The sequence below is a fragment of the Physeter macrocephalus genome, chromosome 7, assembly GCF_002837175.3.
Source record: "Physeter macrocephalus isolate SW-GA chromosome 7, ASM283717v5, whole genome shotgun sequence".
Classification (NCBI taxonomy): domain Eukaryota; kingdom Metazoa; phylum Chordata; class Mammalia; order Artiodactyla; family Physeteridae; genus Physeter; species Physeter macrocephalus.
The window spans coordinates 54,325,170-54,333,344 of NC_041220.1; the positions used below are offsets into that span (position 1 = coordinate 54,325,170).

Sequence of the window (8,175 nt, forward strand, 5' to 3'; positions counted from 1 at the left end):
GAGCACAGGCTCCAGACGCGCAGGCTCAGCGGCCATGGCTCACGGGCCCAGCCGCTCCGCGGCATGTGGTATCTTCCCAGACTGGGGCACGAACCCGCGTCCTCTGCATCGGCAGGCGGACTCTCAACCACTGCGCCACCAGGGAAGCCCTCTCGTACATGTCTTTGCTGGAACATGGTTATGTATTTGTTCAGCAAAAAAGTTTTTTAAAGTGGTTGTTTCAATTTATACTTCTCCCAGCTGTGGGTGAAAGTTGCAGTTGCCCCACATCCTCCCCAGCACTTGGTATTGCCAGTATTTTTCATTTTAGCAATTCTGATGATAGTATTGTGGTATCTCTTTGTGGTTTTAAGTTGAATTTTCCAAATGAACTGGATTGAATTTTCAAAATGTTTTGGTTACTTAAATATCCTTTTTTTGTGAAGTGCCTGTTAAAATATTTTGCCCATTTTTGATTGGGTAGTCTGTCTTTTTATTCTCGATTTGTGGTTCTTTAGGCATTCTGGATGTAAGTCATCTGTTGGATATATGTACTGTCTGTGTGGCTTTCCTTTCCTTTCTTTTATTATGTCTATTATGGAAGAGAAGGTTTTAATTTTAATGGGTCTACATTATCAAGTTTTTCTGATCGTCAGTTTTCTCGACCCTCCTGGTACAGTATGTAAGAGCCTATTTCTAAATTATGAGGAAGGCCCTTTGGCTTTCCCACATGAGTTACAGTTGCCTGGAGCTTTGAGTTATCTTTTTCTAGGAAATTGAGCTTGCTGAAAGCCATCCAATTCATTGTCCTTATAGTTATTTCTCAAACACTTGGTAAATTACCCCATTCAGTGCATTCCTTTCCATAGGTGGACTATTCCAATTCACCTCTGTTAAGGGTTTTAGCAATTGGACCACCCCCTTATACCAGGGAATGTCTATCTCTACCTTCCATCAATGATGGCAACTTCGCTGCCATCCCAGCAGTGAGTAATCCAGATCAATAACCCCATCATATCACCTGCTTTCTTGGACCACTTCTGCAGCTGTCACAAGCTGGGTCTTCCAGAAGCAGCCACTGAGATAGGGTTTGTTGTACAGGGTATTTATTAAGTGTCAGCACTTGTAAAGGAGGGAGAGAAAGCAGGATTGGGTAGAGGTAGAAGTTGAAATGTGATCCAGGCACACTGAAGCTTGGCTAAATCCATGGGGAGCTCTGGGGGCACATATGGACTGAGGGAGTTGTTCCATGTTGGGTCCAGACAGCCGGGTCTTTATATCCCCACGATCAGCCACTGGTTGTGGTCCTTCCTGGGAAGGGTGTGCCCTTGGGTGAGGCAGCTCTCTGCAGTTGAGGCTAAACTTGAAGGATCTAAAGGCTGTTGGCTGACAGCAGGGAGCAACAGGGCAGGCACATAGAGTGGGAACAGACCACCTTGATCCAGTCAGAGACTGAGCTGATTTTGCTTGTTGTTTATAAGGCAGTGTTGCTAAGGCTCCATTTCCCTCTGGTTTGTTTCCATTCTGAGGGTGCACTTCTCCAGTGAGCCTTACTGAGAAACCAGGGTGTTCACTGCATTCTAAACACCTTGGCAGTCCCTAGTTGTAATGTTTTTCTTCTCACAATAAGATTGCTGGATTTCCACTTGGCTTTGCAGAGGTTTTCTGCCTCTTTAGCTTCTTGCTCTTTACCGCAAAAGCCTTGAGCGGAAATCCTTCCATGTGATCGGCCCACTTCTCTGTGTCTCCTTTCCCACTATGTCCTTGGCCCATTAATGCCCTGCTCCTCTGGCAGCACCAAAACTCTGATTTTTGTCTCTCCACCCCCATGGGATTGTCAAAAGCTCTGCTGGCTTCTCTCCCTCTTTGCAGTGGCCCTGTGTCCAGGTTCTCAGCTTCTAGCACCATGCCAAGAATTGGCAAGATCCAAGGGGCAGAAGCATCCATAGAATGTAGACTGTTTGTTCTACAGTTGCCTCCTCTCTGGGATCTCAGCCACTTACCTCCTGATGGTCTCATCAGCTATCAGAGGCCTTTGAAGAGATGTTTCTTGTGCTTTATCCGGCTTTTCTAGTTTTACTTGATGGGGGGGTTGCACTGACTTATCACAAGTTACTACATCCTAGCCCAAAGTAGAAGTTTGTTTAATTTCTTTTTAACACACTGTTTAGTGGCGGTCTGCTGCTAGATTATGATTCCCTCCAAAAGATTGTATATAGCACTAAGCCACCAGAAGGATGAGTGAGTGTATCTTGGTGCTATTGTATGTAGCACTAAGCCACCAGAAGGATGAGTGAGTGTATCTTGATTCTTTTCTTTTTCAGCTACATTTGCCCCTGTTTTGATAAGAACACTTTATTAGTGCTTATTTGGGGCCATGGCTCACGGGCCCAGCCGCTCTGCGGCACGTGGGATCCTCCCAGACCGGGGCGCGAACCCGGTTCCCCTGCATCGGCAGGCGGACGCGCAACCACTGCGCCACCAGGGAAGCCCCTGCCCCTGTTTTGATAAGAACACTTTATTAGTGCTTATTTGGAAAATGTTGCCTGTTGATACCGGATTTAAGAATCCACTGAGAAAATTTGAAAATAAGAAATATCATCAGTATTCCTTAACACGATGGTCCAAAAGTATCAGTTCTTAAAGATCAAAGTAACATCAATATTCTTTAATAGCTCCAGATGAAATGCCACCTCACATAGGTTCCCCAAATATCAGAAGATAGTACAAATCTTCTGATCTTGGAAAAGATTGATGACTTTGGAAAAGATCTTGGAAGATTGATGAAACATTTATATTAAAAAACTTATGTTTTAAGAGAACAGAAATTTCCTAAGTACACTCATCTGAGATTCTCTATTTGTCAGTCTTTTTTATAATTCTTGAATGTACTATTTTTTCCCATGTAGAATTAATTCTCTGAAAATGGGTCTGTTAATTGGTGTTTGATGCAATATTTTCCTAGAATTTGAAATAATTTTTCTGTCTCATGCTTGATGGATAAACAGGATGCTCACCATCATAGATGTATTCATAGGTCATGTGCTAGGGAGAAAGCTACTGTCAGCTGTGATCCTTGTGTAAGCATAAGAATATAATTTCTAGGGACTTCCCTGGTAGTCCAGTGGTTAAGACTCTGCACTTCCACTGCAGGGGACACAGGTTCGATCCCTGGTTGGGGAACTAAGATCCTACATGCCGCACAGCACGGCCAAAAAAAAAAAAAAAAAAAAAAAAATATATATATATATATATATATATTTATAATATCATCTTAATCATATAAGGGTTTATGCTGTAGGGCCAGTTATGAATATAACTAATGAAGTCCTTTTCTCCTTTTTTCATTTATTCAGTGAATATTCATTGAGTACCTACTCAGTTCTGAGCATTATTCCAGGTAATCTGAAAAAATTAATTACAGTGACCATAATATTGGTTTACATCCATCTAGTGTGGTGGTTCTCAACCAGAGATGATTTTGCAGCCTCCACCTGGGAACATTTGGCAATGTCTATAAACATTTTGGTTGTCACAACTCTGAGGACAGAAAGAGTTGCTACTGGCATTTAGCAGGTAGAGACCCACTATGCTGTTAAACATCCTGCAGTGCACAGGGCAGCTTCCACAGCAAAAATCTATGTGATCCCAAATGTCAATAGTGCTGCTTTTGAGAAACCCTGGTTTGGGCTTGATGCTTTGCAAGGTACTTTCTAGTAGTAGTAGTAATAATAATAATAATAATAATAATAATAGTAATACCTATCATGCTTCCTACCTTTAAGGAGTGTTAAACCTAATCTGGTGTACCTATATGTGAGAGACAATGTAAAAAGAACATTAATGACTCCATCTAAATATGCTGTCAGACAGAAACGATAGAGAAACACAGGTTAAATGTCAATGGAGCAGAAGTGGAGTCAGTCACATAAAGGAGTTCTGGATGTGTGAAAGATGAAGGGTCCCACTTGGCACAGAGGAACCGAAGAGGTGTTCTGGGGTAGGCATTCAGCACTGTGAACCTGTGTTGGGTGACAGGTGCCAACTTAGCCCGTGAAACAAATGATGATTAAAAGTTGACTCCCATCTTAGTCTTCTCCTTCCAGCTTGTCAAATCATTTGCCCCAAGAAAACAGTAACCCCCTTTTACATTACGGACCCCATTCTCCTTTCCAAAGTGCTTTCACAGCTGTTAGCTCACTTTGCTTCCAGAGTAAATCTCTGAGGTATTATCGTCTTCATTTTATAAATTAGGAAACTGAGGTTCAGGAAGATAATTCCAAAGTTGTTTTAAATCAGTCCGCCTGGCTCTGTCTTCATCCTGGGACCATCCTGGGATTCAATTATTAATCCTTGAATGCTACGCTCTGTTACAGCCCCCTTCTCACAAGAGTTTTCAAAATGTCTTTTCAGACTGAGTCAAGCCAAAACTCACAACTTGTAACAGCTGCTTTCCCCAGCGCACAGCTCTGTAAATTCACTTCATCTTCTCATAGCATCTTTTCAATCAGTCATAACTCCAAAGATATTTTGTTTTCATACAGAAGGATACCCAGTCGTCTTATCCTTTCTATCTAATATTGATACCAGCTCCTGTAAAGTAAATAATGTGCTAACGTGATAGTGCTGTGGGAACTATTCTTCAGAGGTTTTTAAAATAAACATTCGTGTAGGTTTCCATAGTTGAGTTGTGAGAACTCAGAGGGCTAAAAGTCAAGGTCCGTCAGTCACTCTGAGCTTTCTGACTAATCCTTTACCTTGTCTGAAATTGTATATGGAAAGAAGTTATGAAATAGCTTTTCTGTGGGTCTAAAGAGATCTCTGCTGCCATGAAAGAAACTTCAGCTATTCATTCTTCCATTTTCCTCTTCCTTTTCCTAGTATCTTATTTGCTTTCCTAGCTTTGGTTGCTGAGAGCAACCACTTCAGTGCATTAGCAGCAAAATTGTAGTCTCAAGATCTTGGTAAAATATATACTCTGAATTTCTCCTATTGAATTGTGAATTCACTCGGGAAAATTATTCAATACTCTTTCTTTGAGGTACTTAGTGTCAATATTTTGCCAGAGATAGATGATTATAGATAGCATGGTAGGGTTACTAAAAACTAGCCATGCACTTTTCATTCCAATGAACAGTCAAATATAATGAGGTTTTCCTAGGACTTCAAATTTCCCAACATGTATAATTTTAAATTATTTAAAATTTAAATTATAAAAACATTTTCTTTCTTCCATATGTAGATGCTTCTTTTAAGGGCACCAAACTTAGATCTGAAGACTTGTTTTTCAAGCCCTGGCTATTTTATTTAATAACTGTGTGGTCTTCAGCAAGTTTCTTAAACCCTTTTTGCTTCTGTTTCCTCAGTTTTACCATAGGAATAATAATACCTGGGGGCAGGGGTAGAACAGTTTTATGGGGTAAATGAGGTAATGTATTTGAAAGAATTTTGGAAGCCATAATGCATTATGCAAATGTAAGTGTTTCAATCCAACAGACATTTAGAAGCATGTTCTATGGACCACATAGTTCACCAGGAACTGGAAAGGGAAGATGGCATGCATACATTTAAAGTGCTCATAGGTCAGTGGAGAGATAGACAGATAAGCACAGAGGCAGAGCCTGAGACAAGGATTTGAGCACAAATCTTATATTTGGGAAAGGCATGGAAGAGTGGAGGAGTGGGATGGTGCTTCAGGGAAAGGAAGGTGGCCACTCAAGGTAAAGTGAATCCAGCTACCATCGTGGGTAACTGGAGCTTAATTTCACAGGCAAATCTGGGAAATAGTGCATAACATATGACTCAGAACTAACCCACTGGAGGGGTGAGGTAGCTGGGGAATGCCCTTCCTTCTTTTAGCCTTTGAAACTGATAGGATCTACTATAGCCCATAAGTACTATGTTCTATAGGAGCAGAGACATGGGATTGTGCAGGAGGAAATACAAAACTTGGCTGCGCCCTGCAGTGGAAGGCTTTCATCCTTGGTGATTTCTCCTTCATCTATAGCACTCTCTTTTCTTTTGGTTTCTAAAACACTACTCTGTTTTGGTCAGCTCCTTACCACTCTGGCCATACTCTAGTCTATCCTTTTCTTCTACTGACCCCTTAAATATTGGTTTTCCACAGGATTCTAGTCTAGTCTCAACCCTCTTTCCTCAACAATCTATACATTTTCTCTGGGAAACCTCATACTTGATTGTGGCCATGTAAGTACTGATGACTCTTTTTTTTTTTTTTTAAGTACTGATGACTCTTTAATCTGTATTTCATCCCCAATTTTATTCCACTTCCCCAAGCTTCTGACTCATATTCCGAAGTCCTTGCTCCAAACTCTCAAGCAAAGCTACTATTTTCCAGGTCTCCAGGGATTGTCATGAATGTTGCTGAATTCCATGGGAAGTTCTGTTTTCTCCTGACTGTACATCCTGCAGCATTTGCCACATTTAATCACTCCCTCCCCCCCAAGATAAACTCTCTAGGCTTCCAGGTAGGTCTTCCTTCTACTCTGGCCACTTATTTTCAACTTCGTTTGATGTTTCCTCCTCGTTTCTCTCTAAAAGCTGGTGTGCCCCAGGGCTCAGTCCTTGGATCTCTCCTCTTTTTGGTGACCTAATTTTAGGCTCATGACTTGAGATACCACCAGGCACTGACATCTACCAATGTGCATCTCAAGCCTGCACAGCCTGTGAACTCTGGACTTGCATACACATGTATGCTTGTGGTACACACACATATGCACACAAACCACCTTCTAGTTATTTCCACTTGAGTGTCTACAAGGTGTGTCAAGCATAACAGACACTACCCTGGTATTGCCCCACACCTGCTCCTCTCCCAGCCCTCCCCACCTTAGTAAATAACAACTTCATTCTTCTGGTTGCTCCAGCCAAAGACCTTGGGTTGTCCTTTACTCTTCTTTTTCTCTCCCATACCATATCTGATCTGTCATAAATCTTACCATCTCTACTGTCAAAACATACACATAATCCAACCAGTGCTCACCACCTCCACAGCCACTACCTGGCTCAAGTCACCTCAACTCCTGCCTGGATTATCCTTCCAGCTCCTTATTAGCATCCTTGCTACATCCCTGTGCCCTGGCAGGCTCTTCTCCATAGAGAAGCAAAAGGGATCTTTTAAATGTTCACATCTCTCCTCTCCAAGTTTTCCCATCTCCCTCAGTATAAAAGCCATCATCCTTACAACCTTCAGGGCTCTCAATCAGTATCATTGCATCACACAACTCCAGGGGAGCATCAGTCACACAGAATTCAAGGTAAACAACCTCCTGGAGTTGTACAACTGCCCTACATTATCTGGCCCCCATCACCTCTCTGACTTCTCTCTGATAACTTGCCTTTTAGCTCTTAAGGCTCCCGCTACTCTGCCTACATTGCTCTTCCCCCGGGGATCCCCTCTCAGTTCTTTTAAGCACCTGTCTGTTGGGCTGTAACATAGGGCATGTTAGGGACAGTGGCCAAAGATGAGGGAAGGAAGAGAAATTATGTGAGTAATGGTTATCATTATTGTTGTGGTTATTTGGGCGGTGATAGAGCTGAAGACTTGGAAGAATTCCATGCTACTCTCTCACTTCGTCCCAGCTTACCCTTCCCCCTCCCTGTGTCCTCAAGTCCATTCTCTATGCCTGCATCTTTATTCCTATCCTGCCCCTAGGTTCATCAGACCATTTTTTTTTAAATGCCATATATATGTGTTAGAATACGGTATTTGTTTTTCTCTTTCTGATTTACTTTACTCTGTATGACAGACTCTAGGTCCAGCCTCCTCACTACAAATAACTCAATTTCATTCCTTTTTATGGCTAATATTCCATTGTATATATGTGCCACATCTTCTTTATCCATTCATCTGGCGATGGACACTTAAGTTGCTTCTATGTCCTGGCTATTTTAAATAGTGCTGCAGTGAACATTGGGATACATGAATCTTTTTGAATTACGGTTTTCTCAGGGTATATGCCCAATAGTGGGATTGCTGGGTCATACGGTAGTTCTAGTTTTAGTTTTTTAAGGAACTTCCATTCTGTTCTCCATAGTGGCTGTATCAATTTACATTCCCACCAACAATGCAAGAGTGTTCCCTTTTCTCCACACCCTCTCCAGCATTTATTGTTTGTAGATTTTTTGATGATGGCCATTCTGACTGGCATGAGGTGATACCTCATTGTAGTTTTG

At 41.9% G+C, this 8,175-nt stretch overlaps 1 protein-coding gene across 1 annotated transcript in view; it reads left to right on the forward strand.

Annotated features, from left to right (window-relative positions):
- Positions 1-8,175, forward strand: part of CORIN (corin, serine peptidase) — a 229,776-nt gene that overhangs the window by 77,394 nt on the left and 144,207 nt on the right. The window lies entirely within an intron of this gene.